Here is an 11,528-nt window from a genome sequence, read left to right on the forward strand (position 1 = left end):
TATTAAATTTAATCGTAAGTTCCTAGTCGAAAGGCATCAGGTTCGATAAGTTTAGCGAGCCTATATGAGAAGTAGAATCCGAACCGCATGAGCTCCCGCCGAGAATCGAACAGGGCGCCCCGCACCGAGGACGCGTACGCTGAATATATAGCCATGGAGGAGCTCTTATTATTTGTGAATTCAAATTAGGAAATATGGGATTTAAATATTTTTTCTCAATGCAATGAAAATTAATTGTGGATTTTAATTAGGAAATAATGTCTCGTTTTGCGCAATAGAAAATATTAATTTAGTCGAGATCGTGCATTAAATAGAAAGACTAAAACTAGACTGGAATTATGATTCCTGGTGAGTAAACCTGAGCAACGATTCGCGAGGAAAACTCAAGAGACTGGGATAGTGATGTCGTCATTTTTTCTTCGTTACCATGATGATCGCCATGTTTTTTTCTAAACAAATGCATGAGCTGATAAGAATACTATGAAGTATACTGTTAATAAGAACACGCAATTAATAATAATTTTAGAATATTTTGAGTACAAAGTAAAGTTGGCAGGAAAAAAAATACAGATTAAGAATATGGGTCCACTATTTAGAAAATTTACGATTAAATATAGCAATTAACGAAGTAACACATAAGGAACCTTTTTCTACAGGGGCCACATCTCTAGGTAATGTACCGCACAATGAACAAAAGCAACTATACCCACTGTAAAAACTCTATGGAACAGACTGATGAGCTGTCGGCACAGTGAAAATAGAACAAACATATTTGTTCTGAGAATTTTCAATCAGGACCAATTTCTGATCGGTTAACATGCATAGGATCTGTCCTTATATTTCCTACTTACTTTAAAAACATATGCTGATAGTACAAGAAAACCATCCAATTATGTATGGTTCAGCATAAGTTTTAAATACTATTTCTGTAGACCTAAACGATTGTAATGTAATGTGTGATACGATGGTACTAAATAAAAATTTTCCAGCATTATTTGAATGTAATAACCAATAATAAATAAGCCAAGTATATTTCGACACTTAACGTAACATCCAAATGTATAAATAGCCTACACAAAATCCACAATATCAGGGAAAACAGTTCACTTTCAACGCTTAACATATTTTAAAAGCAGCTAGACTTTTCCAGCGTATAAAAATTCCGTACGTAAACTTACGCTATGTCCCATACAGTAACGTATTCACAGCTGCTAACAAGACTAGCGTATGAAATTTTATGGTTACGACTGCCAAATACGTCAATGTATGGCGGACTTAAGGCAAGTAGTAACCCGCAGAAGAAGAAGAATATGATCTTAGTTAAGTCATAAGCAATCGCAGAAGAAGAAGAAGAAGAAAACTGCCTTACTGCTGCTAAAAATATTTATTACATTTAAAAAGGATAATGTAACCTAAAGTTTTTGGTGATGCTTATAAAAAGACCAAGAGGTATTACACGCGGTCAGATAATATTGGTAGTTGTACTTGGTGTTCTTGGTGGAAACTATATATGGAGACCAACGATTGAAAATTCTTTGAAGTCCAGTAAACCCGAACCCACCAAATCCGAGAACTGATGAGGGCGGGTGTTTCAGCGGATTTCTTATAACTCAGTTAATCGTATTTCACGCAGCAGGCATATGAACTAAGTGCATATGTAATTACTTTCGTGGAGATTGAGAGGTTAGTATAGCACTTCAGACTTTTTTTTTTATCATGCTGTTTGATTATACGGATCCATACATAAATTCATGAAATATATACTTCTTTCTCTTTCTGTGCTTAAAACAATCATTTTTTAGGTGTGCACATAAATTTCCGGGTGCAGATTTACTTTAAGAGGTCTTGTGCAAAAACACCAACTAACTTTGCTAGGTGGCACCTAAAAAGCACAAATATCAAACCGAGTTAGGGTAGCAGCAAAGCAGGGGAGCTCGAGTTGTTGCGTCCATAGGGAGCAAACGCATCAGCGATGGTGGGTATACGCGTAACCGAGGATTGTGAAAAGTCACTGCGGTAACTCTTTACTTTGGGCAAGGCAGTGATATACTGTCAGTAAATATTATTGCCAAGCGAGCGTCAGCGAGTGAAGGCGGGTTAGAGCCCCGCAGGGCACGTTGTTTTATGTCTTTCCTTCTTGGGAACTGTAAATATAATTGCGGGAACCGGTTCAGATTCATTGCTTATTGTCACTGCCTTGCCCAAAGTAAAGACTTGCCGTCACTGCTTTCGCATTACACGTGTACACTACGTTAGTATACTTGTGTGCTTAACATGGCGATGTCTAGTAAAATTTAAAAAGGCATATTCTTAACATTTTTGTTGGGGTGAATTTATTTGTGAGCTGATATAATAATTTACTTGATAAATATACAAATTAGTGATATTACTTTAATAATACTATAAAGACATTTGTGTTTAAATTTTACATGGTTTATGTAGCTCAATTGAGATAATTAGATTATCGGTAATGCAGCTATTTGCACATAAGTGGCAAATATTAATGGCGTATGAATTAAAATGTTAAGCTCTAGCATAGAATAATGGGTATCTGGAATATTCATTTCTCTATAGACGCGTTCCATCTCAATTCAGGCAGGGCATGTACCAGTCAAGTCATGGATTTTGATAATTATTTTTTATGAATTCCTTATGGAAAATTAAGAAAGCCATATTTTTTAATTTTCTTGAGAAGATTTTTTTACTGAGATATTGCTTCCTTAAGTACATTGTTGGTAATTGCTGAAGACCAAAAAGTAGTATTCTGTACTACTTCTGACGAAGCATATCTCAGCAACAAATTAACATAAAGAAGTAATTCTTTTTTTGTCTAATAGATAATTGTGCGTAGTTTGCGATGTCAGAAGATTACTCCCATGTCTTCTATACAGGGTGTCCAAAAATTGTGGCAACTTTACAAAAAATTTCGAAAATTTCATGATTTCGGAATTTTTTCCTTCTTTTCCGTAACAATATATATGAACGGGTGAGATTAAGAAGGGAAAGGTTCCACATAACCGAACTTTTGGGAAACTGGAAAAAACTTCATAGTAACCAAACAAATAGAAATAGGAAGAAAATACTATTGGAAAGTTGCTCCTTATAACCTTAAGTAACTTATACGCAAAAGTGTTTTACCATTACATTCTTATTACAGTTATTATATGAGTTTAAAAACGGTGGAATCTTTCCCTTTTTGATCTCAAGAGACTTAGATGTCGAAAAAATTAAAGAAAAGCGTATTTATGAGCTTAAAACTGTTCCTTACTTATTTTAAACCAACAAAAATAATCAAAAGTAAACATTATTCACGTTATTCATGTTATATTCATTATTCATGTTATAAAAATAAAATACATGAGATATTGGTTTGTGCCTTTGTACACTGTTTCTATTACTACTCATTGGGTGATATCAATAAAACGGAGAAGTTACTCATTACGCCCAATTTTGAAGTAGTTACTCGCATTGGTATCAATAAAAAGAGAACTGAGCACTAGTCGTCTCGGCTGACCTCGGAGAAGCCCCGCCCTTTTGAAGTAAGCACACCTCTGTTCTCGAGCCGAGTAACTACTACGCGTTTGATATCAATAAAAATCCAAGACTCCTCTGTGATACTAGTAACTTCTCCAAATTTGTGGAGCAAGCTAAATAGGTGACTCCGTGCGAAATATGGCAGAGTATATGATTGTTTTACTACGTAGAAAAACTTATAAACTGCATAGAAATGTTGGAAATGGAGATTACAAAAAACATTATAAGTTTATGAAAGAAAATGTAGTGATTAGCACAACATTTTTTAAGGAGAATCAACCGAAATTCGGGGTGGTGGACTACGTAATGATGAAAAGATGCGGGTTTTCTTCAAGGGCGCCTATCCTGTGGGGGCCAGGGGACCCGGGCCCCCCAAAGCTCATGTAGGGCCCCTATTGTATTTATGAATATACAATATTTGGCATAATTAGAGTGCAATTTGTCTTAAAATCCTGATATATATATACCTTCTGCATCTGAATGCGCCCCCCCCCCCCAATTTACAGAGAAATCGGTGCCCTTGGTTTTCTTGCGTTACGTGAGTGATCCGGGATTCAAGGTCGGAATGTCAGGGGATTCTGGTGTGGCTCAAAGTACTGTCTATGACTACCTGAAAATGGATTGTTTCCGGAAGTGTGCGTAATATACAAACAGCAAAGGCAGAGTGGCAAGAACAATATACATTTCCGGGTGCTATCGGAGCACTTGACTATACACAAGTGGCATTAAAGAAACCTAGTATTTTGGAGAGTAATACGTTAATAGGAAGAGCTATTCCGTGGCTAAGCGGTTAGCGTACATGCCTTTGGCATAGGAGACCCGCGTTCGATCCCGGCAGGAGCTCATGTGGTTTGGATTCCACGTTAATCAGTGGGTTCTGTCTCATATAGGCACGCTACTGAAAAGGACGTTAAACTAATAATCAACTCAACTCAACGTTGATAGAAAGGGTGTATACATGACAATGTATTTTGTTTATGTCAAGGCGAAAGGGGACACGTATGGTGTGGAAAACGCAATCAGATGGACGTGATTTATGACGTGGGTGGCTGGACTTTATTAAAAAGAAGACAAAGGAGCCAAGTGTCTGATTTCGTTCTTAAAGCCAAACAATCTACAAAGACCTTGGACAACACGTGATATGCGCTTGTCGCGTTAATCTTGATATTGCTGGATTCCAATCAACATCCATCAGCTCAAACAGGTTCATTTCCCATGGTTTCAATATTACTTTCTTCTTTCCCGTTTTTTTTTTCTTCTTTTTTATTTTTGTTTTATTCTCGCTCGAATATTAAAGATTCTCTTTTGAATTTGTGTCTCAGTCGTAGATGTATTTGATATTTCGTTGCATTTCACTGTAATTGCCTTCAAAGCTTCGGCTTTCCTTTGTTTACTTTCTGGTAACTGTGAGTTTGAAAGTACCACTGGAAACTCTTTTATAATATCCACAAATGCACTTTGATTGAAACTGTCGTTACTACTTGTCCCTTCTATGGCGTTTAGGATACTGCGCCATAAGTTACCCACAACGAAATGACCGCCCAACAGATGGGAGAAATGAGTAACTACTTCTTTTATTGATACGACTCAGTGCTACGTGCAGAGGAAGCGCGAGTAAACGTTCATAAATCTGGAGCAGACTAGACCTGAGTAGTGGCTTGTTTTATTGATACGAAATTGAGGGAGGAGATTACTCCAGGTGTAGTTACTCCGATTCTTGAGCAGGACTTCTCAGGAGTAGTTACTTATTTTTATTGATATCACCCATTGTCTTCACTCTCATGCTCATCAGTAGGCCACTCTAAAAGTTTATTGTAAAACACTCTGGCTTGTTCCGGCACATAGTGAACCACTTGGACAACATCCTCGAGTTTCTTCCTTTTTATGGGAACGATCCTATTATATGCCTTTTCAACAGGAGGGTCTGCTTCACCAGCTTTGTACAGTTTAAAAACTTTACTTTGTAGCCCGTCTATAAAAGTGTGAGCTGTAACATATCCCCTTTCTGCTGCTGTGAATGTTGAGTGTTTGTAGGTAGTGATTTTAAAAGGCTGTTTGGTTCGAACACTAGCACAAGTTTTTTTTTAAAAAAATGTCGGCCACCATCCTTTGAAGTTCAGAATTTGTTCGTTTGAAACGGATTTTACCTCAAACAAAGGCTGCTTGCTTTTTGCAGTGCTAATCATATCGTTGTATTGATCAAGGAATAAATCCTATCATGGCGTTTCATGACTCTCTTAATAACACCAAAGTTCCGGTCGCAGGGGAGAAAACTGTGTCCTCTAATGGGGAAAAATACATGTACTTCATTAAATTGCCTAATAATAGTAAGAAACAGGAACAATCTCTCCATAGTGTTATTGCGGTTTTGCCCGGGACATGAGTCACTGAACACGTATAGAGTTTTCACTTGAGGGTCAACACTGTTGTTTATATAGTCATACAATAAAGAACACACCTCGTTTGTTCCTTTCTTTGCAACTGCTTCATGATAGGTGTATATAGTAGCTTTTTCATTTCCTAAACTATGAACACAAAACACGTAATCCGTAACTTCCTTAAATAGAACATTTCCTGAACAGGTATGCACGGCAAAGGAAGATTTTGCATAAAATCAAAGCAGATTCTATGTACGTCATTTCAATTAGAGCATAGCTCAGTTACTTCTTGCATTTGCTTGTAAAACTTACTTGCTCTCCTTTTATGAACTATCAATTCAGCTACAGCGACCCGTTTAGCGTTGTCATTCAATGTCGATGATGATATTTTTGTATTTAGGTCTTCACACGTTGAACACACGTCAACTGCGGCCTACCGAATCAGTACCCATAATTTTCCTTGTAATAAGTTTAAAAGTACTCATTTTTTATTATGTCATTTAGTTCTGGATGTTTTTCCAGAATCATTTTATGCATCTTTGTGCATGTCAGCCCAGCCTCTAAACATGTAACATGATTTGAAGAATAGTTGGAAGTTTTTTTAAGAGGGGGTAAGACTCGATGTGTTCCTTTAGCACTATTAAAACATCATTGGGAAATTTCTTATGGTTATCGTGTTTTCCTCTCATGTCAGTAGGTTTTCGCCTTTTGTTAAACTTTATGTTAGCCGATAAACCACTTTATTGGAAACACCATGCAAGCTCATAAAACCTTTCCGGCAAACTTCTACACGGTTAGAATCTTTCATAGCAAAATATTTAAACGATGAAGGAAATTTCTTAGAATCAGGACTTTTAGACCGATGTCTTCAACATCATGTCGTTCTATCAGACCTATCAGATAAGTGTCCTGTTCATTCTTTGGTCTACCACTATAAACACATTGAATTATTTTTTTCCTTTTTTTTCTTTTGGTCATTATTAAAACTAACTGTACACATTTTCTTGCATTCACAGTCGCATCCGGTCTTCTTTTTTCAACTAACCTGCCACTTGTAGTCACAAACTCCTCCCCTGTTCGTTTGGCTGTTGTCATCATTGCTGTGATATTTCCAGATTCCCTTCTCTTTTTAACGAGGCTTTCTTCACACTCCGAAGTTTCAGACATTGTTTGAAACACTTATTAAATGCTGACAATCACAAATAAAATCTAAAAAACAATCGCAATCTCAAACTAAAGCAACTGAAAAGCACGTGTGTTGCATTCTCAAGTCACTGAGCGCTCTGTTGGAGGAAGAAGAACTGAGCGCCGCTGAGAACATGGAGCTAAATAAGAACATACTGAAGTGCCTTCCGAGTAGGGTAAATTGAGGCTACCACATGTCCGCGCAACTCGGCACACCTTAACTCGGCAATATTAACCGATCATATTTTCTATAAAAAGCAATTACAACACTCGTACTAATGGAGTTAGATATAATATGAACTAGAGGAACTGCATATGTGAAGCCTCTAACAGTAACAATACTGACCTTTCCTAGGAAATAACCAAAAACTAGCCTGAATTTGAACAAATTCCGTTCCATAGCAAAACAATAGGAGCTTCACATACCATGGCTGAGGATAAGAAGGGAAAGATTCCTGGAATGTTTCCCTTCTTACCTCAGTCAAATTTTTCACGTCCTCCTACGTCATAATGATGAAAGGAATCTTTCCGGTTTTCATGCCAAAATATGCGTCTTAAATAAAGGAACAAAATGGCTATTTCAACTCATTTTGACAAAAAAGTGGAATCTTTCCCTTCTTAATCTCACCGATTCATATATTTGTTGTATAAAACTTTAAGTAGACATGGCTAGGCTCTTTAACGCAAAAATACTTTAAAGAGGTTGTGACTGTTATTTTAGCAGTAACAACAACGAAAATTTGGCCGTTTTCGCAAAGTCTGCCATATTTGGGCGCCATTTTCTTAGAAAATGTATTTTCAAAAAATATAATTATTCAGTATAAATGAGCTATGTATGTGTTCTAAAGGCCCACCAAGTTCGACCACGCATTGGTGTAGATTTTATGGCTAAAAGTTTCCTCCGAAAAATTGTGTTCACGAGGCAAGTCACGGGATATTGTAATTTGACGGAAGATGATGCTGTGGTCGCTGAAAATTCATTTCTCATCTTTGCAAAGTTCGCAGAATATGTGCTGATACATTAGTTACAATGTGTAATCTCGTCCCTTCCTCCACCTCGAGCTCCTTAGTGGCTAAGCGGTTAGCGCACGCGCCTATGGGGGGAGACCTGGGTTCGATTCCCGGGGGAGCCCATGTAGTTTGGATTCCACGCTAAGCAGTAGGTTCGTTTTATATAGCCTAGGTGCTGAACGGTCAAAATCAATCAATAAATCCTCTTCCTCCTATTAATAATAATATAGTAATAAATTGCTATTTCCAGTAGTAGGAGGAGGAGGTAAAGAGTTCTTATCCAGGAGGCCATGTATTCCAAACCAGAAGTTTCCAACTCTACATATTTTGCAATTATCGTTATCAACACCAGTCGAATGCAGGGATGGTACCTTAAAACTAAGTCCTGATGTACTTCTTTCCAACATTTTTCGTAATTCCGTTCTATGCTGAAAGGTCATAAATAAAATAATAATAGTGACGATTATGATTATTATTATACTGCGTCGCCAAGTCAGTAACGCGCTCGTTTTCAGTGCGAGCAGTGCCGGGTTCGATTCCCGAGTGGTCAAAAATTTCGGTGTTGACCCTGCATCGTAAGGACAACTGGGGAGCTATCTGAATAGAAAGGTAGCGGACTCTGGTTTGGAAAGCCAGATTATACAACTGTGGGAGCCGAGGCGGGGACCACTTCTCACCCATGCGAAAAGCTGTCTGGCCGGCTTAAGCTCTTCAGGGCTTATCGCTATGGAGTTATTATTATTATTGTTGTTACTATATTCCAATTAATTCTAGTTTACCACAAAGAAGCGGAGGCCACCACTTCTATGCAGAATGTTTCAATGGAAAAATAAATTATACAGTATTCTGTGGCCCTTTATTAACAAAAACGGGACATTCCCTAAATAGACGCCATTACCGAACGGTTGCAAAATCGGGATTTTTTCTAGTGTTAGTCATTGGTTTTGACTGTAAAGATTGGGACATTCCCGAAGTCCTAAACAAAGCACTTTGTCTTGCAAACGCATTCTCAAGCAGATCATTTCTAGTGTGAATGTCGTGGAGTGTACTGTGGGTGGTTAGTTTTGCTGCTCATTCACTTCTTATCGTGATTTTTGTAGTGCCTTCGAATGTTAACTGAATATGTTCTTAAGGTTCGCATTTTGAAGAACTTGTGTTTTCGTATACGGGCTCTTAAAATTTAAACTAAGACTGGAATTTTCATTCATTTACGTAATCGTGAAAACATGTAAACATGTACAGTGTGGCTAGGACACAGCATGTACACAAAGATGTTGACATAGTACTTTGTATTTGGTCTAGGAATTAATTCGTGCGGTTGGTACGCACACATTGAAGCTGTAGTACAAACACAAAATACATAAATACCTTAAGAAAAATATTGTCCATCGCTAGCCACCACTTTCGCCCATCTGTCAGGCAATGTACGGATTCCGTGGCGAAAGAAGTCCTCATCCTTGGAAGCGATCCAGTCAGAGACCCATGTTTCGATATCTTCTGAAGAAGTAAATCGCTGTCCAATCAAATCGTTGTTCATGCAATCGAACAAGTAGTAGTCCGAAGGAGCAACGTCTGGTGAATACGGCGGGTCGGGTAAAACTTCCCATCCGACATTTTCTAAATAGGTTTTGACCGGTTTTGCGACATGTGGGCGAGCGTTATCAAGTTGAACAATAAGTTTATCATGTCTGTTCTCCCATTCTGGTCGTGTTCTGGCCAGAGCTTGCTTCAAACGCATTAATTGTCGTCGATAACGTTCTCCATTCATAGTTTCACCCGGTTGCAGCAGCTCATAGTACACCACACCTTTCATATCCCACCATATGCACAGCATAACCTTTGCACAGTGAATATCTCGTTTTGGTTGTGATGGACCTGGTTCACCTGGTTTCACCCAGTCCTTTTTTCGTTTAGGGTTCTCGTAATGGATCCACTTCTCATCACCCGTAATAATTCGATGCAGAAACCCCTTTCTGCTCTGTCGTTGAAGCAGCAATTCGCAAATGGTTTTTCGTCTTTCAACGTCTCTGTCTTTCAATTCATGTGGAACCCAATGTGACATCTTTTGAATCATTCCCATGGCTTTCAAGCGTTTGGAGACTGTTGTTTGATCAACGCCTAATGCTGCTGCAAGTTGTTCCTGCGTTTGACACGAATCCTGCTCGAGCAATGCTGTCAATTCTTCGTCTTGAAATTTTTTTGGCTGTCCAGCTCGCTCTTGGTCTGCCAAACCGAAATCACCACTTCTAAACCGTGCAAACCACTTCTGACACGTTCGCTCAGCTAGAGCATGGTCACCATACACTTCCACCAAAATACGATGACTTTCAGTCGCACTTTTCTGCATGTTAAAGTAATGCAGCAGGACACCCCGCAAAAACACTTTATCAGGCACAAATTGCGCCATGTTCACTTAACTACAAACTGGTGTTGTTGACGCTTTAATCCACTGCCCTATACTACGAACGATACGCGATGACAGGGGTTTGCAACACATGTGTGGATACACGGAACTGTGGGACGCTCCGTTCGTTGCGCCATCTCTTGTCCACCCGCACGAATTAATTCCTAGACCAAATAGAATTATAATTTCAGTCTCTCTCGTGCAAATGATTGTGTAATTTCCAGTTCTTCGTGGTTAATAGCTTTATCGAGGAAGAGTTTACAGATAAATCTTGAAATGAAAAATACTTGGGCGTTCTTGACCTCTGAAACTACGTCATTCCTTAAAAAAATAAAATGTGATCGTTTCAGTGAAAATATTGGGTGCATTGTGTGGAAGTGACTAAATAGCTTGTATACTTCCACAAATATATGTATTTAGACAATCGTTTTTAAGCTGTTAACCGGTCCTGTTTTTATCGTAATTCTTCATAATGAGTACGTTTACAGAATACCGTGTAACGTGTGCGGACTATGCAAAACGGCACAAAAAAGTGATTTATCAACGAAAGTCAAGAAAATTTCGTTCTGTTGGCGAGTTAGGACTGGTTAGTGTAATTCAGCGCTGTCATCCTCAACCTCTTATTTCGGATGCTGATACTTTGTGCTCGCGGTGTGTTGACTGTTATCTAAGTGCAAGAGAAGACCTTCCTGAACCATCCACACCAAATATTCGGCCTAGGACTCCCACGGCAATATCACCTGGTACTGATGAGCAGAGTTGAGTTGATTTTAGTTTAGCGTCCTTTTTAGCAGCGAGGCTATATGAGACGTGGACTTACTGATTAACGTGGAATCCGAACCACATGAGCTCCCACCGGGAATCGAACCCGGGTCTCCCACGCCATGATGAGCAGAGGTATGAAGATCCTGCAACTCTCATACATTCTTTAAATTTGACCGTACGAGTAATGGAAATAGACACTAGTTCCCTTCTGCCACCGACAAGTCTCAAAAGTCACCAACGAATGTCATATG

This window comes from Thermobia domestica, chromosome 2, assembly GCF_964235325.1.
Source record: "Thermobia domestica chromosome 2, izTheDome1.hap1.1, whole genome shotgun sequence".
Classification (NCBI taxonomy): domain Eukaryota; kingdom Metazoa; phylum Arthropoda; class Insecta; order Zygentoma; family Lepismatidae; genus Thermobia; species Thermobia domestica.